Here is a 23,302-nt window from a genome sequence, read left to right on the forward strand (position 1 = left end):
AAAGTATCAAGAGTCCAAAATGAAAAGAGAGTGAGAGAAGCTATCCAAGCAGTTTTTATCTTAAAGTGGCAATACATGTCCGTTAAGTCACTTTATATCTTCAAATTAGGTAACACACAAATTATTGACCCATGGTTGAAAATATTGCAATATTTATATTTTTGGAGTTTACAAACTGGGTGTCTGTGTCGACACTGGGAAAAATAAATGCTGTATTACATGCTTCCATACACACAAAACTAAACTATTCACAACATTATTAAAACCTACAGCTCATTAATCAACAAAAACACTCCAAATTATATACTCTTAACACATTCACTCAAAATCAACCAGGACTGAAATCGTACAGATTTCCACTTAAACATTCCTGATAATAATAATATCTTCATATGGGCAAAAAGTATATAAAGGTCAATACACTCATTAATATGATTAGAAATAATAATATAATGTGCGGATTACGTTCACCCACAGATGGAGTGTCATGTGTCTGAGTGACCATTTACATGTGTCTCCCTCTGACACATACAGCATGGCACAGCGGCGTGAGAGGATGATGAGGGTGTGTATGGGTGGAGGGGGGGTCGTTACGCACAGAGCGGTTATGAATATGACCCCAATCTATTCCATTGTGGGCCCATCCATGTCCGGTTTCGAGGACATCTGATCGCGTCTCAGTCATTAATGTGTCTCTCGGTTCGACATTTTGAATAATCGGGGCTGTCTGCCGTCATCCCGCCACTAGCTGTCAGCAGTCTGTTTTACCACACTTACATTATAGAAAACAAGCTGTCCCTGCAAAAGAGCACTTGATACTTTAAAAAAAAAAAAATATTATTACCAAACCGTTCCCATAATTACCCCATAATCATTATATAATCCCGTAACAAAGCCTCTATTGAAGTCCTGTCTTTTGTCAATGCTGGGACACTGAATCTATAATTGCATTATTCGGGTCTCTTCCACCCCCCTATAGAACCGTAATATATCAAACCCCACTCCGAGAGGAAGGTTGGAGTCGCAAGTAAGTGTCCTGCCTTTGCGGGACATCTTCTTCTGTGGGTTTTTTTTTTTACCCAAAAAGTTAAGCCAACTTCAAGTTTAGGATTGGAAATATATCCCAAAACAACAAAAACAGTATTTATTTCGCAGGCAAAGTGGGTGCCTTGAACAATCTTCAGAGAGAGGTGCGGAGAATTGCACTGGTCGCATTATTGGTATATTACATTTTCAGATAATAATTCCCTATTGCGCTCCCAGGCAGTAAGAATAACTCGTCAATACATTGAGAGAGAAAAAAGCGAGTCCCCGAGGAGCGGTTCGCGTTTGTATGCATGGGGATTGGCAACACGACGGGGCTTATTTACATTAAATACGCCACAAGGTTACAGTGCAGATAGATGAGCGTCATTTTTATCACTCATTACTTCTCTTAAGCGGTGACTGACGCTCAGGACGCGCAGGAGGCAACACTCATTTATCCTGGAGTTCTTTTAAGGCGAGGAGAAGAGGAGAAAAACACTCGAAACAGTTTACTTTGAAAGGTAAGGAATTATACTTTTTGGACTCATTTCGTGACCTGGCTGTCTTTATTGTTGTTGTGTTATCCAAGGAGGTTTTCTAAACGCGAAGCGGCGAGGCTGGCTGCGTGTGAATACAGGGGGCAGATTTGGAAATAAAAGAGTGTTTGTGGGCACTTCAAGGTCAGAAACAAACTAAGGTGGTGGAGAATAGGCTTTTTCTCTCAGCACATGTAATGATGAGGGGCTTATTTCTTTAAAAACGAGCTTCTCTGTGCATCAGCTGCTTTTGTATCACCCCCTGTCCACGGCGAATACCGCAAGACCCGGGCTGTATTCATCCAGCCAGGCGGCGGTGCTTTCTACAATGGAGTGGCTTTTTTAACGGTACAATGCATTTCACCTACCAGATAGGGGGAGTCCAAGCTGAAAGATGAAGGGAATATGCTGATGCCTGGCGATCGGCATCAATGCAAACGTTTACCTTGAGCTGGCAGCGGCACAGAGAAGCCAATATTTTACATCTGAAAGTCAGGATGCGCGGCGGGGAGCAGCTGTAGGGACAGGATTGAGCAGTGGACAGTCTGTTACAGGTCCGAAGCGCACTTTTCAACACCCCCCCCGTCAGCCAACAAGAATATGATCCGGTCAAATCATATGGACATGCCTCATTATTCAATGATCTCTCACAACGCAACGTTTACGCGCAGGAGTTAGCCGGCGCTTCGCCAAATTTTAAAGGTAAGAAGAAGTGTGGAGGTTATAGTGGGTTTTTACTGGGGGCTTTGAGTGTTTTACTCGTCAGCTTTTGGGGGCTTGTTAGTGCGGGTGCATCGCAACGGGGGCGCCTGATGTCTCCCCAATCATGATTAGAAAATAACAGTGCAATTATCCGGAGCAAGTGACGATCGTAACAAACTGCGACAAAACAGCAGCTGGGAGGCATGGTCTGCGACACCATTTCAACTCATCGCTTAATTTTTATATTCAATCAGAAATGTAATTATTATAAGTTTTGTTTACAAATGCATGTTTTATTTTGGAACACAATGCGTAAAAACACGTCCGGACGCATGGCTTTGCAATATTTCCCAACACAGATCAGCGATATCTGACTTTTTTTAACAAAGTGCAGCCGTGTTCCCCGGTAAGAGTGTCCGCGGAAAACTTTCTCCCGACAGCCGCACTTGTGCTGTGAGAGTGCGGGCAGGGAGATTCAAGTTTTACCGGCGCGTTTGCCACCATGTGTCAAAAACTTGTGAGATGGAAGAAGAAGAAGAAGAAGAAGAGCCGGTGAGACCTGCCATTTTGTGCAGTGATCGACCTCTCTTATGAATAAGCAGCCCCTGCATTATGCTTTGAGGAGACGTTACGATGGCATTCAGACGAGGGGGGGAAAGTGACATTTGTCGTGGGGGAAGCGGTGTCACTTTGGCATGTTGTGGCTTTATTTTATATTTCAAGAGAAGGGGGAAAAGTTCGAGCGAGTCAAAGGCTGCAGTGTATCTCCGTTACTCTTGAAATATAAAATGACGGAGCCCATAAGCCATTAATATAACAGTGCACGCGCGGTTTTTAGGAGTAATCTTTTAATTTACCAGAAATTCAAGATCCAGAGCGTTTCGTGCGCAAAAAAAAACCAATCTAACCGGTTGCAGAATTAACAAACCAAGGCTTAAAATGTGTCCTTAAAATGATGGGGCAGTATTGAATTATCAGTAATATGTGGCACCGGGGATGAAGGCTTGTAATCCCATTTAAAGCCTCTGTCTCACCGTGCGTCGTGGGGGGGCGGGGGACCTTTTACTTGGACTTGACCCCTGAGTGATCTGACCCCACTTCCAACAGCTGCACAATGGCTGTGAAGACACTTCTTAAAATACCTAACAATGTCTATCGTGTTTGTTCCCGCTGTTTCTCTAACCTTCCCTGAAGTTGTCTTGAGCCAAACAAAATAAAAATGTTGCCTCTTCCTCATATTCATTGTGCAAAGGAAAGGGGATAAATAGATGTACTGTGCGAGTTGAGATGCTGTCATTGTTTAATGGTATGCACAGGGCGGATATTATGTCTGAAATAGTGTCTGGGCGTAAACCCTTTTTGTCAGCTCCTTTCATTCCCTTATTGGAGATGCAATTGCGAATGGATGAGTGTCCCTTCTCCCTCTGACAGTTCAGGCCCTTCCCTGGACCTCTCTGCGCGACTGCAAGTTGAAATATTGTCTTTCTTGTCGGGTGAAAACAATTGGGGAAGAGTGTGTGTTTTTAAGGAAAGGCCTTGCTTTGCAGACCGGCCTTTTTTTGTCTGAATTTGTGTCGAGAATTAGGTGTCAAGGCCTCAGTGGTTTGCAATTTAATTAATATTCATTATTATTTCCCCCATTTGTCAGGTTACATTTTAACACCACATACTTCCCACTGTTGAATTATCCAATTAATTGTCAGCATTGTTGTCATTAAAAATAATTATTCTTATAAAATATGCATGTATTATTTATCCTCACTTCATGGCAGGGCAGATAGATGAATTCACAATGTTTATGGATGGGCTGTTTTTTTATTTTGTGAGATTTATGAAGAAAAAAAAAGAAGCCATGCAGGATTTTGACATTTTCTCCAGCTGCAACTTTCTGATCGACAGAGCTCTAAATGTGTTCCCGGAGAAACGGTGTGTGGCGGTGTTAATGCTTCATCGTGTCTTAGTTGCTTTCCCACCTATGTCAGTGTTGCTAAAGGGGGCCGCGGGCCGTGACTGACTGCGGCGATACAGCTGAAAACCAGGGTGGAGGGAGTGATGAGGGAGACAAGGGGGGAGAGAGATGGAGATGGAGAGCATGCCACGGCAAAGGATGGCATCAAATCAGTCCTCTTTCTCACCGGGCTGTCAGTCAGTCAGCTCACCGTGGAGCAGACCCACTTGTCTGGAGCCGCCTGCGATGTCAGCCGGACGCCCGGTGAATTATTCCCCGTGTTGACGCAATTAGAATTTATTTTCTTTTAAAAGGAGACGAAAAAAAATTAACCGATGCGAGCATCTCGGAAACACAAAGTGAAGTGGTTGCATAAATTACATAATCGAGCAGTGGGGGAAATGTGTGTGTATAATCAGTCGGAGTCAGCCTGCTATAACAACAGAGAGAAGCTGGCCAACAACATTGCGTCTGACCCCAACCACGTACTGAACATGGGAATTGTACTACGGTACCACGATTGAATAACGTTAGATACGGATTGACCGGTTTGTGCACCGATCAATCCTAAAATTAAATACAGAGTTAAATCCCAAGTCATACGTGAGAGGGTCTTAAACAAGTTGTTTTTCAGTCATTGTTAAACGTCTGTTTCATTGTATCCTGTCTTGATATCTGTCCCTGTTCGATGTTGCAAACGGAGCTGCTGTAATGAAAGAAGAATTTCAGACTTGATCTGACAATATCGTATCGTACACGTTTAAGTTATCCTGTGCCATGGTGGGTGATGTGTGCATGTGCAACACAGTGCATGCAGGCGTTCTCACTGAGGGCAGTTCATCCCCTCCTCATGTAATTATGGAAGCGAGGGCTCCAGCTGTACAGGCAGCAGGGCCAGGGCTCCCGGTCCGCTGGGATCAGGGCGGTGGTGGGCAGGCCAGATCAGGCCAGCTCTGCTCATCAGCCAGCCATTAATTGATATGTGCAGTCATTGTGAAAGCACCCCCCCCCCCCCACCACCACCTACCCTTTCTCTCTCTCACTCCGTTACCTACCGAGTGAAAGCTGTGGATCCTTTTTCATTCCCACTCTGGTTCTGATCCGCTCTCTCTTCCAACAGGCAGTACATGTATTGCAGTGTGTCTAAGCATGTGTGTGAGTGTCCCGCAGGGAGCAGGGGGGGGGGGGTCGGGGTGTAACACTGAGGCGTTAGACTGGGTTCGAGCCTTGTAGCTCCTTGACCTTGATCTGCAGAGTTCAAGTCCAGACAGGCAACGATGTCGGTGCTCTGCAGTTCCCATGCGAGGCTAATGCGATGAGTGCGCACCCTCACAAGCCAGAGCATTGAGTCAAATGGGATGCAAAGCCAGGTTGAGAGTGTCCTCCTGACCACAACACACCACACACCAGATTACACACATCAGACAGAAGCCGCAGATTTCAGATTTCTGACAATAGTTTGAAACGTGACATATTTTGTCTCCACCAGCCCACAGGTTTTATCAGGAACACCAATTATGATTAACCCGTTGATGATGAATCACGAAAGTCAGTGCCACTGACCTTTGCTCATTATTTAAGGATCTGTCGTTTTCAAAAAAAATGTAATCAACTTTGCGGTTGAAGGTTGCTTTTGTGGGAACAAGCAAAACTCACTGTCCACGAATAATATCAAAAGCAATGAGAAATATGGAAAACTCCATGATCCAGAATCATTGTTTAAATGAGAGTTTCGGTACAGCTTTGTGTGTGCTATGTTAATGTCTCATGTTGTGGTTGGAGAGCATATTTCCTCCGGTACATTCTTCCTCCTGAGGGTTTGATAAGGGCTTGTGGGGTTGTAGGGATGGAGGAGCAGTGGGGTGGAGGATGAGTTGGAGGGGTAATCACGGACGTCAGTCTGATCTAAGAATAAATAGTGTGGGGCAGATGAGGCGCTGACAGACAAGCTCGACTCAGTCCTCTCCTGCCGGGGTGCCATCACAAGGAGCGTCTGCCTGTCTGGGCAGCCGGGGGGGGGGGGTGAAATGTGGATGGTATAAGTGAGATCGAAGTGGTCTCTCAGATGGAGAGGTGGGCACGGCAGTGGGTACAAGGAGGATGTATTCTCTCAAAATCTGACTCCTTCAGAATCTCACAAGATTCGTATTTATCTCACAAAAGGAATTTGAATCTTATCCACGAGGATAGGGTCTGAACATGTTGGATTTTCACCCAGACGTCGGACGTTGGTGTCCCGTGTTAAACCAGCTTTGATTTGCCTGTTACGTTACTTCGGTAGTAATGTTACAAAGACGTTGACGTATTTGTCACCTTGCTTCACTTCTCCCGTAGTAATCTTTTTAACTGGAATCTAGATTTAAGTCGTTTCCCTAAACCTTAATCATTTGTTTCCTGTTAAAACAGGAGTATATATTGAAAAGACAGTTTGCATGTCCACCAACAATTGACATAACTCTTCGTAAAATATATCATTATCAAGGAGACAGTAAAAACACCCGAACGGACCGGTGGAAGTTTGCATTTGCAACTTTATATAATCTGTGCATACAAACCTGCTTACTGTGTGTGTGCTTTACATCCATGAGAAAGTCCAGCTGATGCTCTGATAAAGCCGTTGTTCTCTCTCTCTTTCTGCACGTGTAATCAGTATAACACCAACAAGGAATGTTTCCTGAACAAAAGTAAAACACCTTATCCTCACAACCCGTGACATTGCTCCTTTGTTTGCCCCTGCTGAGCTCCCTGTGGCATTAAGGCAGTGTGGCTTTAACTTTTTTTTCTCCATTCCAGTTTGTTAGTATTTTGGATTGAAGGATGCGTCATGCCATGTCGGGACCGTTCCCCTTTTGATGTGTCGAACGGCGGGCGCTTTGCCGTTTCCGTAGACAACAGCTTAACACAAACAGGCAAGCACACATCAATCAAAGGTTCTGAAGCAGAGAATTGTTACTGCTTAGCATTCCGGCGCTCTCAGCTAAGACAGTGGTAAATACCTCCAGTGTTGATGAGATGGAAGGTTATGTGTATGTGTGTGTGTGTGTGTGTGTGTGGCGGGTTATGTCTATTACCCACTACCATAGAATCTCCGACCGCAATCGCACATGTCATGTCTGCTCTTTAGCCGCTCCACCTCTCGGATGTGACCTCTGTAAACTTCCCGGACCTCCGCTAATGAGCATGCAAGATGGAGGGAAAGGAAAAAAGAGGGAGAAAAGGGAGAAAAGGGGAGGGCGTGAGGATGCTGGAGAGAACTCCTGCACCTTTAATTATGATCAAGAGGTTTTCACCAAAGGACGGAGGCGTTGCAGTTCTGTTGCGCTCGTAAATCTGGCCCCGGATGCCGTATATTGTGTTGAACGATTACTGTACACCATTATACTGCATATTCAACTGCCTCTCCAGCACCTGATTTGCATAATTGGATCTTTAATGAAACTTGCCTCGTGGAACAAAAAAATACAAAAAGAGAGATGAAAAAAGTGGTTTGGCGTGAGGTTGTGGGGAGAACATAACACGATTCAGACGAATGCCCCCCTCACATATCTGCCGGACTCGTTTCCTAACAGAGTTTTAAAAGAGGTGTGAAAAGTAGATATAAAAGACGATTTGTTTTAAAAAAAGAAAAAGTGACCTGCTCTGGCCCAGGCGCTCGCACATCAGCGGCAGTGCTACAAATAGGATGAGAAGTGACTGTGAAAGCTGTACATTCCCCGCCAGGTCTCGCGGGTTAAGACTACAATAGCGGGATATTCTCTTGCCCTGGGGGGATTTCAGCTCCTCGTCTGTCGACACTCATTGCACCTACTTGTTACTCAGGGAAGATGGCTCTTTTGTAGAGGAGCCGATTCCGCGCTCGCCTGCTGGAATGCTCAGTCACAAATATTTTGACAATGTCTAATCAGGAGCTGTCGTTTTTTTAGAATCCAATGTTTTGTCAGGGGGGGATGTGCTGCTTGGAGTGTACTGACTCTTAACATGCGAATGAGGAACTCTGAATCCGTCTGATTCTCAAATGTTTTGCATGTTGGACTAAAAGTTTCCGTTCTCTTTGTCCGCCTCTTGTTTTCGGCGAGGCGTCCGTCTAATTGCTTAATTAAATTCCAGCATGTCCTGTTTCCCTCGGCCTTCAGGAGGTGAAGGTTAAAATCCTCCGAGTGCCACTTTCACGCCAACGTGAGGGCAATGGATAATAGCAGGCTATTTGTCTTGTCTGAGGAATCTATTGCTTATAAGTGACAGTGAGAGAGAGAGGGGGGGGAGCTTATTTTGTAATCAACATGTTGAGACTATGAGGTGCCGTGAGATCCCCTACCTTCAAACGTGGGACAGCCAGTTGTTAATCTGCCACTAATGTTAAAAAAACAAGCGGACGTTGATGGTGCGTTAAAGCGTTTACGCGCTTTGCCTGCAAGCGGTGGTTTTCTGAGTGTGTGTGAGAGTGTGTGTGTGTGTTTCCACTCCACATCCGTGGGAGTGGATCATGTGTCAAAGCGGTTTACAGGTGGCTGCGGGGCAGCCGCTCTACAGAGAGGTGGAGGAAAGGCAGGCAGGGTTCAAGTACCTCAGAGGCTCTGACGGCGCTGAACTGAGCAAGGGCTGCACTGAGAGGACCCTTCAGAAGCCTCCTTATCGCACTCCTCTCTCCAGCGGTTCACTCTTTTCTCTTCTGTCTCTCCGCCACAGTCCCTGTCATCTCTCCATCCTCACTCCTATCTCGCATGTATCTGATCATCTCTTTTTCTTTCCTCACTTCTCATTTATCTGGACTTGTGGCAAAAAATGACTATTAAACAGAAAGACCTGAAACGTTGGCTTTAATTAAATGTATTATTAACACATTTCACATTTAGTTGAAAGGAATAATATTAAGATTCAATAAAAAGGTTTAGGTTACATTTAATATTATTGATTTCAACTAACCATGTATAGTTATGTGAAATCGGTTGACTACATGTGGTATAGTTGTAGCACTGTAAACATTTGCTTCGTAAAAACCGTAACATCTTAATAGCCTCTTTTTTAAGTGAACCACAACACGTGTCCTTTAACTGGATACAATTAGATATAAGAAAGATAACTTTTCTTGGATCAACTGACAAAAAAAACAGATCACATTTGCAACATTTCTTCTTCTTCTTCTCTCCTGACCCTCTGGCGGTCAGATCAGTTCTTTTGCTTCCGGACAACTGTTTCCAAGTCAGTTCGGTCAGTCACATTTAAATCCAATTAGCAGTACTACTGGTTCTTACAATCGTACTGAATACGGCAAGATACAGACACAAGCTGGTGAGGCCGATGCATCAGTTTCCCATATGTTGACCTTTTATAACAAAATCCTACAATCCTGTCGTTTCTCTGGCCTGACTGTTGACCCGTGCAAAACCATTTCTATAGCTTCTGTCTCAGTTAAGAGTCGTACTGTCCCACTATGTTCTGTTTGAAAAATACTCCTAGACCTCAGCCTACTGTAGGGGGTTTTTAGCTCCTAATTGGTCATATTTAAAAAGGCCAATTGGCAGTGAGAAAACATCCCTATTAGCCTACAAAGTACCCGGTACACGGAGCGGTAGATCCAGGGAGAAAAGAGACGAATACACAGTAGGCAGAGTGATGACAGGACGGAACGGGGAAAACACTTAGAGAGAAACGCAGTGAGCAGAAGGGGAGAAGCAGCGAGACAGAGAGACAGAGAGGAGGGATGATGTACTTAACGCTATCTGTAGGCTTCCTTCTCAACAAGCTGCTGCCACAGATCCTGGGAGCCTGCGTTGATAAATTCGGTTTGATAAAAGTCACTGAAATGCCGGCCTGTCTGCACACCTCTATTAAGCGCTGGTACATTTGTCACAGCCAGTGGAAGTCAACCAAAGGGTTTTAATGTCACATCAGGCTGAATTAAAGACTCAATCGAAAGCCCTGAAAGGTTTAGGTTTTTATTTCAAGTGACAGTAGTGGTGGTACAGCTGTGGCTGGCGCTCAAGATTACTGGGCTGCAGTTGATCAAGGCAGTCATTTCACATTTTATATTTGGCTATTGGGAATTTGGTGATTATTCGTTGCTCATTTTAGCCTGGATGCTCATTTTGTATCTGATGACTTTGAGCGAGGGAGTGTGTGTGTGTGTGTGTGTGTGTGTGTGTGTGTGTGTGTGTGTGTGTGTGTGTGTGTGTGTGTGTGTGTGTGTGTGTGTGTGTGTGTGTGTGTGTGTGTGTGTGTGTGTGTGTGTGTGTGTGTGTGTGTGTGTGTGTGTGTGTGTGTGTGTGTGTGTGTGTGTGTGTGTGTGTGTGTGTGTGTGTCGTGGGGGGTGTAGAGGTTGAGCTCATCTCATGTCTGGCATTATTTTTCTAATTCTTTTTTTTTTTAATCAAGAGAAATGAGATCTCTGCTGCATTAATCATCTGCCTTCCTTAATACAGCAAACTGAGGGAGCATTTAAAAAAGGGCTGCCTTTTTAAAAACACACACAACCTTCCCCCTGAGAAGCCCCCTTAATACCACATTACTGTTCTCCATTTATGCAAAAGTAAATAAGTAAACCCAAAAGGCAAATGAGCATTCCAGGCGTTTACACACACAGCCTTCTGTAAGCGCCTGGCGCAGGCGCGACCACATCTCCGAGGCGTAGCTTCCACGAGACGCAAAGTGAGGCTTGTTACTGTGCTTTTTAAAAAGTTAAATATACATGTTTATTCTAGCGCTTATTTGAGGACATGATATTCCAAAACTGGTATTTTTTTGGCTTTTTATTTTCCGGAAAATCATTAGCATATGACAGCAAAAGACCTCTGTTAAAGAGGATATTAGACACGTTTAGGTACTGTAAATAAACATAGGACTGGGCGGGGGGGGGGGGGGGTGATTCTATTCATGTTATTTAACCATCAGTTCCTGAGGAAACCACTAATGAGTAATGCACACTTATACATACAACATATTTGATCTTTCCTTCTCTTCATTGCTTCTTGTTTTTAACTCCACGCACACGCACGTGCACACACTCTCAAACAATCAGTGGATCCCACCTGGTGTCGTATTTAATGCGCCCACACACACACATGCTCACATGTGTCTTTGTGTAAGTGCTTTTGCTTGCCAAGAGCTGTCAGTCTTTCATGAACTACTTTAAAAATTGTTGTTCAAGGTGGGAGCTAAATACTATTTGTCTATTATTTATCTGCGTTATTACCGGGGTTACATTTAAAAAGAGAGCTCTCCGTCGTGGGAGAATTCCCCCGGCGCCTGACTCTCCGCTTTAATACCTCTTTTAAGTCATAAGATACCTGCTGAAAAAGAAGCCTTTAACAGATCTCCCGCAATTTACTCAAATCATCTTTTCTGTTCTTTTTTTTTCAAAAGGCCCACCGCATCATTTTTTCTCCACCCCCTCCCCGTTTTCCTCTTTTTGTTTTGATCCGTGTCTTTTTTGTTATTATTATTATTCTTGATCGTGAGCTGCAGTTGTTTTCTTCGCCTCAGGATTTCATCTCTTTTGTTGTCGTTCACACCAATCGTGGTAATGGGGAGAGAGTTAAGTGGAAGTGCTGTGGCCCGGGCCCTAGTTCAGCTTGTCTGTCGGCTGCTTTGGTAAACAGGACTGTCAGATCTGCACAGCATAGCTGGTGTGTGTGTGTGTTGTGTGTGTGTGTGTGTGTGTGTGTGTGTGTGTGTGTGTGTGTGTGTGTGTGTGTGTGTGTGTGTGTGTGTGTGTGTGTGTGTGTGTGTGTGTGTGTGTGTGTGTGTGTGTGTGTGTGTGTGTGTGTGTGTGTGTGTATCTGGGAGGGGGGGTCCATTGCATCCATGGTGTGGTTGAAAGCTCGAAGGGTGTAAGTGAGTTCACACTCGCAGTCTGCTCACCCATTCACAATGTGTGTCCCGAAAAGTGGGGGTCATTTGAACAGTCGCTATTGCTAACCTTCTGTTACTCTATGGACCTCATTAAAGTAAGAATAGTAAAAAACAACAGAGAATACTGTATTTATTTATCAATTTAAACTGTCCGCGCGTATAATGGTAATACAGTTTCGTTCTAGTTTGATACAACTTAGATTGTATGTTCGTATCTTAAGTATGCACGTTTCTTTAAATCATAACACTATAAGCATGTAAGCATTCGGTGAGATCTTAATCAAAGTCAAATAATATCTCACAGATCGAGAAGCATTTTGCCAACAAACAACCACCATAAAAAAGACATCTGTAAAAAGGTTGTTAGGACACCTCTAACAAATTCAATAATTTGCATGTTTGGCTGTAGGCATGGCAACGTTGGTCCAGAGTAAATGACCTTGGAGTGGTTACCATTACATTTGGCACAAACTCCCCTCAACGCAAAGTATTACAACAGTTTCATCTAGTACCATCAGCAGGTACAATTTTGTATTTGTCATATTCTTTGGTTTCTGAACAAATACCTTGAAAATGTGCAGTCCTATCAGCGGCAGATCATTGGGTTACGGTTTGAATAGCACATGTGTGCCCGCTAATGCAAGTTAGCATGCCAATGTTAGCGTTGAGCTCAAAGTGTAGTAGACCCTCACAGACTCCCCAACGAGACCGTTGACACTTAGTCTTGTTTAAACGTTAAGGTTAAAATTGTGTTAAGAGCCGAGTGCAAAGTGCAAAGTCTTGGATTTACATTTGAGTGATTCGGAAAGATCTTGGAGTCTATTATCAGCTCTACAAACCACTTCCTGTCAATCGCTGTACAAAAGGATATACTACAACATACTATATACTATATATATACGTCCAACGTTTTAGGGTTCTCGAGGTTATAGTCAGTGCAACATATATATATCGTTGGTTATAATATCTTGACCAACTTGGGGAAAAAGGGTAAAGATAAGCTCCTATAAAAGTCTCCTTGGGAACATAGAACCCTGGGAATATAACAACTCTCCCATTTGGCACCAAAGCACAGTAGCTAAAATAGCTTTTGCCCACTTCATCTGCTGACTCATCACCTCCACACTTCAACCTGCCATTGAGTCTTCGAGCAGAACTTACTCTGTCACAGGAAGTCCTTACATTCCCTTCCTCCCCACGCCCCCCCACCAACAGGACAATCTCATGGAAGAGCTGCTTCCGATTAGGGCTCGGGAGAGGTTTGCTCCACAAATCTGAAGTTGAGGTGGAGTTTATTTCATCTCCCTCGTAGTCTCCGTCTCTCTGATTGCCGATCAGCCCCCGAGGGCTTTGAGGCGCTCTTGCAGGATCCCTGTGATTAGAGTAAATGGCCTCCCGCCCACTCGCTGGAGATCAGGGTTGGTTTGCCCGGTGGGAGAGAGGTGGACCGAGGAGGACGAGGTGAACGCTGAGGGTGAGGATGTGGAAACTGACGGAGCGAAGGCAGGAAATAAGAGTAGACACTGAATATAAGTGTTGGTTTGACGGATGGTCAGGGTGGAAACCTGTGGGTGAAGGAATCCTATATTTCTGTGCGTGTTCATACGCATCAGATTTTTGGTCAAAAGAACAAGCTTTCACATATGAATATAAGACCTGTTTGTGGTCTTTTGAAATAGGAGTTTATGTTGGTCCCATTTAGCGTTTACAATTGTGTGACGGGTCGACAAGAAAATAAGCCAGCAAATATGAATTAATTCATTTGATTTATTCACAAGTTGAAATACAATGACATCATAAGGCATGTGAAATGGGACACCCCAATAAGCTAAAGGAAGCTAGAGAAAAGGGGCCCAGACAATAAACATAAAGTATTTACATTATATATCATTACATATCATTTAGATAGTTCACAAATACGCCAATGCAAAAGTACTAGTTGAACATCAAGATAAAATGTAACTGATAGCTATCTTGGCAATCATGTCATACTTATAAAATAATGTAAAGGAGGTGTCATTGGAGTTGTTCAGACTTAGCTCAGGGGGTGAGGGTCTTCCAGAGTGTGTCTGTTTGTTTCATTTACACCACTTTTGGAAATGGCCAATATTGTCCCCACCACTTTGCATTAGGATCATGTTCAACATGTTCTGAAAATAGCGTGCACAAAGAATTGCACACGTTTGGGTGTATTTCTGGGAACCCAACTGGTGCAGTTTGGACCTTTTCATATTAGTAATAATCAAATAGAGAATTGTCATTTGTTGCTTCCGCTTTGCAGCAGCGTAGCACTGCGCGAGTGGTCCAACAAAGTGTTGTGAGCGTGTGCTCACAACACTTCGTGTGTATTGTTTGCCGGGGGCACATTTTTAAATCTTAAAAAAGTGTCCCCATCACTTTGTTAGAAATAGTGATGGGGAGTCCCCACCACTATTTCTAACAAAGTGATGTCATGGTATTTTGATATCTGGCCTGAAAAAAATGCGAGCCCACGAGTGCTGAATCCTCTGTCTCGGAGGACTGAGCTTCTCCTCAGTTCCCCGTCTCTTTGACTCTACAGTGTGTACCTGTCGCGCGTTTGTGTGCGTGTGTGTGTGTGTGTGTTTGACAGTAACTGCTGCGAGGGGTATTTGCTCCAGCCGAGGCTCGTGTTGGTGTGGAGCCCAGCGGAGGTCAGTCTCCTCCTCAACACCCCTTTTTCATCCAATTTCTGTGGCTGCGGGCGGCTGTTGCCGGAGGTAATCTGTGAAGTGATCTTAATTATGGAGGTTCGGCCTGTTCCTCTCTCTCTCTCTCTCTCTCTCTCTCTCTCTCTCTCTCTCTCTCTCTCTCTCTCTCTCTCTCTCTCTCTCTCTCTCTCTCTCTCTCTCTCTCTCTCTCTCTCTCTCTCTCTCTCTCTCTCTCTCTCTCTCTCTCTCTCTCTCTCTCCGTACACGCTTTTAATCAAAGAGCGTAGTTAGCTCGTAATGAGGGCGAAGGGAGCACGTGCGCTTCTGCTTACACATGCTGCGAGGCTTCCAGGAGGAAGAGGAAGATAGTGAGGAAGGATGGGAAGGGTGGAAAGACAAATTATTATTCAGTTCCTTGACAGGTTTTTCAGGAATGCTGCGGACCAGTACTCTATCATTTATTTTGAAAAGTAGGATTTTACTTCATATATAACTAATGATAAACATTTAAGATAAAGTATTATTTAGCATATTTATTTACAAATCATACTTACATCCATTGACCTTCATGTGTTGACTTATCAAACTTTTAAAAACACTTTTAGATCACAATTTCTTTAAGAATCACTTTTAGAAAGACGGCAGCATTTTTCAGTCATTCCTAAATATCTAAAGTATGGCAGAACGTACAGTACAGTCACTGCAGGGTACCGCGAGGGATGGATACAGTGTGTTCTTCCAGAGAACTGTCGCCACACATAACATTAAACACAGAGATACATCTGCTGCCTTTTTACTCAAGATCAGCTGTAAAACAGAGAATAAGATGGTATAACAACAACGTTATACCAAAGTTGGTATATATGCTGTAGGAGCAGCAAAAGTGTCGAGGGAGGAGGGGGACCAGGGGAGGGGGCAAAGGGGAGCACAGAGGGGTGGGAGAGAAAGGGAGTTAGATGGGATCCATTACACATAAACAGCCTAGGCATTGATGAGATGATCCGACGAGGATTAGGCCGACAATCCTGATGGACACTGAAAAGGTGACCACATGGGGGGGGCGGGTGACCGTCTATATGCACATGTGGAGATGTGTAGCACAATAGCATATGCTGCATGGCCTCATTATGATACCCTGCATATATCCTCCCAACGCTGCCGCCGCCGCTCCTTAAGATCGCGCTGGGAGCCGTTTCCAGGTCACAGCGAGGTCAAAGGTCATCTGCTGGGGCATGAAGGCCAATCAGAGGTCTGAGACGCTCTTGTTCTTCATGTGTGAAATGTGTTATGATATCACTGAGTTAGGTTCAGTGTGTTCATGCTTTCCATGGGTTGCATTGGCATTTTAGGGTAGAATTCAAGAGGCCTTCGGAACCATGGTTTCATCGAACGCTGGTTTGATTGATTGGCAATTATGAGGATCAATATTTAAGGGATTAATCCATTTAAAATATCACCCAGGTGCTGGGTTTACTTTCCTCAATGTGGATATGTATTGCTTTTCTATATGTATGTGGATATGGAACTTGGAAGACATTCGTTTGACTCATTGAATATTCCTAAACTGAAACAAATAGTCGATTCGTTGATTTGTTCACTGTCAGAAAATGCATCTGCCTTAAAATATAATTGTTTAAGTAATTTTTTATACAAATAGTCATTTCAGTTCGTGTTTCTAAAATGTATTTATTTTCTTTTTTATTGTGGTGTTTGGACGAGCAGCAGCGGATGTAATCTGTCCAAATGGACTTTGGAAACTTGTGATTGGAATTTCTGTCAATTGTGTCCATTTGATACACCGAACTAATCATGTAAGAATCTATAGGTAACATATTGACTTCAAATGGACTCTAAGCAGCCTTCTGAGTCATTACATCTGAAGTAGCACACTCCCCGTGTGAGGAGGGGTATATACTTGTTCTCATGTCTGACGAGAAGTTGTGTGTTCGGGTGTGTGTGTGTGTGTGTTACAGTGAGGCTGCTAATTCCTTCAGGGTCAAGGGGAGGGGCCGGGGTTAAACGGGGGTCACAGGAAAAGGTCAGCGGTGATTCGCTGCCATCCGAACTAATGTCTGAATGCTGGAGAGGAGCAGAGACAGGAAGTAGAAGAAGAAGAATTCGGTTCATCGGCTTGTCGAGATCATTGTGGGAGTGTGTGTGTGTCATGGTTTCAAATCCCCCACCCCTTTTTACTCACCCCCCGCTGCCCCCCCCCCTCCTCATGTCCCTATATTATTAAAGGTTGCCTCCGTGCTTAAGTAAGGCAAAGCAGATGGCCTTTTTCATAAATCATGCTTATAAGATGATTACAGGCGTCGCCGCCCACCATTCTCTTCTTCACTTACATTACAGTAGTGCTTATAGTTTTCCTCAAGGCCTGTTAATCTGGCTGTACTTTAACCCCCCTGCCGTGTTCCGTTCTCCGCCCTAACTTCGGTGTTCCCGGTCAGATTGTACTGTTTTAACTGCTCTTACATTAACACATTTGGTTTAACACCCTTTAAAGCTGTACACACTATCTCAGACTACTGGGTTACATGAATATCTGCAGTGGATAGACAACACACACACACTGAACATGTATTCTTAAATGAACATGTTGTTGATGTGTGGGTGTGTGTCTGGTGGATGAGCATCTCAATCACAATCACAATTCCTTTATTACGACATGTAGGGTTGTCCATTCATTTCCTATGCCGGTCATGTTTTACCGGGAACATCATAAGTGTAACAAAGTTGACTACACCACGTGGTAAGTGGTTTCTCAGCAGGTTTATATGTTCACATGCCGACTGCGGAGGATTTCATGAGGCCTTGAGGCAATCAGATTGGAAACACAGTATCTAGGATTGATGAAACTACTAAATCGGTCCCATTTGACCCCAACATGACAGGAGGGTTCAATAAAACACAAAGTCAATTATCTTACCGAGCTGGGGACAGTTTGAACTTCGAGGGAAAAAGCCCACGAAGGTGACAAGTCAAGAAGACACGATAACTTCCCCTTCCTCTTCCTCAGTGTTACCCCCTACTTGTTAATGTCCCCGAGCTTGGCGGCGTGCAAACTCGCTCAGAACAGGATGTTAAATATATAGCACGGGGAGGGGAGAAGGAGCGATGGAAATAAGTGAAAGGAAGGGTGTGTGAGTGTGTTGGATTATGTCTGTGCCGTTGCACTATTCCTTGATGTATGCACCATGTCAGGCAGTCATTGTCTCCTGGGTAAAGAATGATAGTTCAAATACCTAGCATCTCTCCCCTGGTGCTCCAAATGCTCGCCTTTGAAGTTTTTATAATCCATCTGTCATCTGCGAGCAGGGAGGGCACATGTTCTGTACCACTCAATTACCAAATTCTCTTTTTGCCAGCGACAATGAGAAAGGAAGCAAATAATATGGGCGACCCTGAAAAAATAAAAAGGGGATGGGAGGGGGGGGGGGGGCTATAGAAAGAGAGAAAGAGGGGAGGAATTGCTTGAAATCCTGGCTTTCTCACGCACTTGATTGTGTCCCCTCGCTGCCTCTCATAACAGGAGAACAAAGCCTGTTTGTTGTGGGTGGAATGCCTAAAATGCTTCCTACTGTTACAATTATGAAGAATTTGATTGAATGTGTATTGTTTCAAGGGCTTGGCGATTTTGATCATTTTTTAAAGTGCCTCAGATTGTTATGCTGCTTCCCTACGAGCAATAATAACCAGTCACCTAATCAAATTCCATTTGATATAAACATTTCATTTGTTATAAGGGTTGGCGCATGTTGTGAATGGCTAGTGTGAGAAATAAAGAAAAATGTGTGTTTTGATTATACATTATTCATTACCCGGCGCTTAAGAAGATGGCTTCTGATAGGCTTTTTGTCAGCGGGTAGATGGAGAGTCTAATGAAGTTTGCCGCAGTTCTTGGTGTTAAAATCGTCTTTAATTGGTGAGCGCTTTGTTGTGCGTTGGCTTTAAAGCGCCGCTGAAGCGAGCGGGAAAACTTCAGATAAGCGTCTGAACAACAGCAGCGGTTGCAAATGATGGCTCTGAAACATATTTCATTTACATACGCCACAGGCCCCCCTTTTAAGGCGTCTACCTTTTAATTCTTTTTCATATTTAACATTCGATTCAAAACAATACGAGCCTCAGATCTCTGCTTCTGTCTCCTCGTTTACATCGGGAATCCCCCCCCCCCCTAAACCCACCATCCCAAAGCATCCTCACTGGGAAAGAAGATGAAAAGATTGTTTTGAGAAACTCGAAAGGATATTTGACATTCTTCGGTTGCTTCTGAAACTTCCAATATTCCGCCGTAATTGTTTCATACAAGTTATATATCTTCATTTGAGGGGAACGGGGGAGATGAAGAACACGTCGGCTTCTTTCTTCCCGTATAAAAGGCAGCAGAACCCATCTGGTTGGGTGATCCGCGGCTGGCCCTCTTGCGCTCATCGCTGAAATAATACTCCCTCTAATGACTCCCACATATTCTGAAATCTCCCTTTTGAAATTGGTCTTGGCAGATTATTTGCAGGTACTTGAGTTGCATCTGTTTGCAATTTTGCAAATGTGGAAGACTTTAATGCTGGGCAGGGGCGGGTAGCGGAGAAGAGGCTATTTTAATCCCTGGGATAACACCGGCTGTCAGGGGGAGCAGCCTGCACCTTAACCCACATTTGGACCTATCTTTAGGTGACAACGTGTTTGTCTCCACCGACGCTACATTTGTCCTCATCCATACATTGTGGCTGTGTACGCATGCATGGTGCCAGGACTGCTTTTATCTGAGCCTGGTGGTGGCTGCAGATGGTGCGCGCAGGCTAGTGGGAAGCAGGAGGTCCATACCATATTCAAATAGATGTCTCAATGATTCGGATGAAGTCATGTCAGACGTAACCAGTGGTGGAGCGCAACTAAGTATAGCAAGTGAAGCACGGAGTTCAGCTATCGGTACATGAATATTAGCATTTCACCTTTTGACTAAAAGTCAAGTATTAGAAAAGACATGTTACGCATCTACTGTCTGAGAGATATGTGGTGATTGACATATCAAAGTGATTCATCTCCAAAAAGTCATTCTCTCCAATAAAGCAAACGGTTGACTTTCATTGGTTGAGCGATTTCTCCTTTACTTTTAATACGAACAGTTCAAAAGGGTAAAATACATTGTAAAACCAAAGCTGAAAACTTTGTGTAACCCCCCCCCCCCCTTGTTCTAACAGGCGAGTGATGTAATAGGGATGTTGCATTAGAACACGTGTTCCACTTGTACAACAGAATGCAGTGTTGCAGATTAAACCACCAACCAGGATATAAAGTGATTGACCGACCACAACACTAAAATGCTACTTAAACATGAATGCGCATGCAGTAATAATTCAGTAATATAATGTATGATAGTCTACCATTAACAGGGGTCACTTGTATTCCACCAGGGCATTAACTGTTGATGCACACTTCCAATCACCAGGACTCCTATATGGAATCGAGCATCTGAACAGTGGCATTGCTATTGTGACAGATTCCTCCTCAATCACTGCAGATTGGTCTCACTAATTGCGTGCATATGAATATCAGACATGATATGGCTTAGAATTCCCAGCATGCCCAGCGGTTTGTCAGGTATTTGTATTGTCCGGTGATCAGCGAAGCTAAAGCTGAAATGATTGTGACTTCAGTCCTTATTATTTCTACCATGTGGTGAGCAGCTGACCAGCTTAAGCCTCCCCCTTTATTCACCGCCCTCTCCCTCCCTCCCCCTTTTGAAACTGTAATAAGGTGCCCTATTGTCCTACAGCAGGGTGTACGGGGCCACCCGGCTCACTGTAATTGCGTAGGTGGTTACAATTATATTAATGACATATTTCATCAACGCTGTTTATCCAGCCGCACGGTAACGGAAGAAACTTTTAACTCTGTCTTTTGTTTTTGTCTGTTCCCCCCTCGCCCCCCCCTCACCAACCCCTTTCTCTTCCCTGCCTTTTTTTTGTTTTTGTGGTTGTTTTATTAGGAGCGAGGGGAGGGGAGGTGCCAGAGGAGGAATTATGCTGAAAGTGTATGCCTTGCAACTTTTCCCCTCCCTGTTGGAAATGTTTATTTGAACAGTAAGCTCATGATTTGAATATTTGTAATCCATGCTTAAATTTACAGGCCAGATGAACTTTTTGGCACAGAATGGCAACCATAAGTAGGATTTTGAGAAAAGCTTTACAAAATTTTAAGCCATGTGCAAGGCTTATATAATTTAGAAGGGGGGAAATATGTGCAAATAAAACAGACTCAGTCTTATTTACTCTACACGCGGCGAAAAAAAACTGCATCATATGGCGCCTGACGTATACGTGCGCTATACTTGTGTCCACACTTTTAGAAAAGCTAAAGCTAACAATTCTTGCAGGAATAAAAAGGAGCCCCAGAGGCACCGAGTCCTCCTCCTGTGTTAGATGAGTGTGCTCCATGTTGACAGAGGTGAAAAGTAATTAAGTGGATCTACTCAAGTACTGTACTTAAGTACACATTTGAGGTACTTTACTTGAGTATCACCAGCTACCCTGCAGTATACAAAGTCTTTCAAACTAGCTGCACCTTCACCAGCTTTGAGAACACTTTCATGATCAATCATTATAAAATATATATTATTCTGAAATGGACCAATCTGCACAACGACTACTTTTACTGTCGCTACTTTAAGTATATTCTCATGCCAATACTTCAGTACTTTTATTTGAGTAACATTTTGAATGCAGGACTTTACTTGTTACAGAGTATTCCTACACTCTGGTACTTCTACTTTTACTCAAGTACACTGAAACAACTGAAATGTTGACTTTAATTAAATGTGGTACGTCAACAGATTTCGCATTACTGTATACGGTTAGTTGAAAGCAATAATATTAAGTTAAAATAACATTAGGTTCAACTTAATATTATTGCTTTCAACTAACCTAATACGTTGTACATCATACATTTAATTAAAGTCAATGTTTCAGTTTTTTCAGTGTACAAGAGCTGAGTACTTGTTGACCTGTGCTGTGGGGGGTGCCACCCATATTGTAGGCAGGGAGGTGGGTCGCCCGGGCCGAGTGATAGAGAGGTCACTGAAGCGGGCAGACACAAGGGAAGGCTTTCTTAAATGATGCTAATCAGTCCGGAGGGGCCGGCCCTCTCCCCCTCATCAGCCCGCTGTAATTCAGATGTGCCGAGAACCTGGAATGAAACGTGTCACCCTGGGGCGCGTGCTCACTCAGCCTGTATTTGCCTCTGCATCCACTCCTGTGTGTCTGTGTTCACGCGCGGGGTGTTTAGGGGTTAAGTAGAACCAAATTAGTCGATGGGAGGACTGGCGGCAGCAGTAGCTTTCTGTGTGGCTACTTCTCGGTGAATGTCAAGATGATTTAGCTGCTCTTCTGCTCGCCGTCTGCCTCTGAGCACTGGCCCTCCAATCACCGCTCTGGGCTGTCTGTTTCGTGGCCCTCCGAAGCAACAGATGCATTTTAAATCTGCACTGGGCAAACTTTGCACACGGGCAAGAGGTTGCAGTGTGAAATATGAGGCCGGTGAAGCCCAGAAGTCCTGCAAGGTAACATCAGTAAAGTGTCTTCTTCTGTGGTGTCTGCTCCGAGGCACCGTAGAAAACAGCTTGTGTGCTCTCCACTGGTCAAACCTGGACCTTCTCTTGACTTGTGCAGCAGGTGCGCAGCTTCATAGACGTGACCACACACATGGGCCTTTAACTGATACAGGAAGCATCAATGCCGACAATGCTTTTAATGACGACTTACATTGCGGGAAGGAAACATAGCTTTTCAAAATAAAAGCATGATTTATATCACCAAAGTAGTTTCCTTCTCAATTGTTAAATTGTTCATACACACGCAACCAAACAACAACTTTGCTTTAATATAATCAATCAAAAATATCTGATTAGTAAATAATGTTGAAACGTAAAGACTATATTTAAGTTTTTTATACTTTTTCAATACTTGTTGTCTTGCCAAAAAAGTATTTAGGGTCAATAAACCTCTCTGTATAAACTCGGTTTTGATACATGAGTGATACACAAACATGCTTATTATAAGTATATTAGGAGATAGCAACATGATTTTCCTCCACAAAAAAGTGTTTTCCAAATTGTTCAATTGTCGTAACACATACAACTGCACTTCGTCTACAATTTAGAAATGTGAACAAATAATAAGGAAGAAGAGAGAAACTGAGCAATCATCCATGTCAGACATTAATACTTTGTGACACATCTTTAAAAATGGAGGTTAGATACCCAGCTCTAGTGTTGATTGTGAGTCTGCGAGCACACAAAGGTGTCGCGTTGTCTTTCTTGCCAGCGAAGGGTCTATGTTGCTAACATATTGTGTGCGTGTGTGTGTGTGTGTGTGTGTGTGTGTGTGTGTGTGTGTGTGTGTGTGTGTGTGTGTGTGTGTGTGTGTGTGCGTGTGTGTGCGCAGGGACGCCAGTTGGGCTAACAGCTGAATCATGGCTCAGCCGCTGCCCCTCGTAGTCCTTGGCAGTTAGCGGTGTGAAAAAGCCTTCTCTTTGAGGGCATTATATAGATTAATGTGCTGTGCCTCGGGCAG

General features: G+C 43.8%; 1 protein-coding gene across 3 annotated transcripts in view; it reads left to right on the plus strand.

Moving 5' to 3' along the window:
• Positions 1–1,436: 1,436 nt before the first annotated feature.
• The window catches only part of znf536 (zinc finger protein 536), a 248,871-nt gene continuing 227,005 nt past the window's right edge, over positions 1,437–23,302 (plus strand). For all 3 annotated transcript variants that reach the window (XM_034079181.2, XM_034079189.2, XM_034079193.1), the window contains exon 1: positions 1,437–1,547. The gene's annotated coding sequence lies outside the window, so the exon portion shown is untranslated. The remainder of the gene's footprint in view (positions 1,548–23,302) is intronic.

The sequence above is a fragment of the Pseudochaenichthys georgianus genome, chromosome 3, assembly GCF_902827115.2.
Source record: "Pseudochaenichthys georgianus chromosome 3, fPseGeo1.2, whole genome shotgun sequence".
Lineage (NCBI taxonomy): Eukaryota > Metazoa > Chordata > Actinopteri > Perciformes > Channichthyidae > Pseudochaenichthys > Pseudochaenichthys georgianus.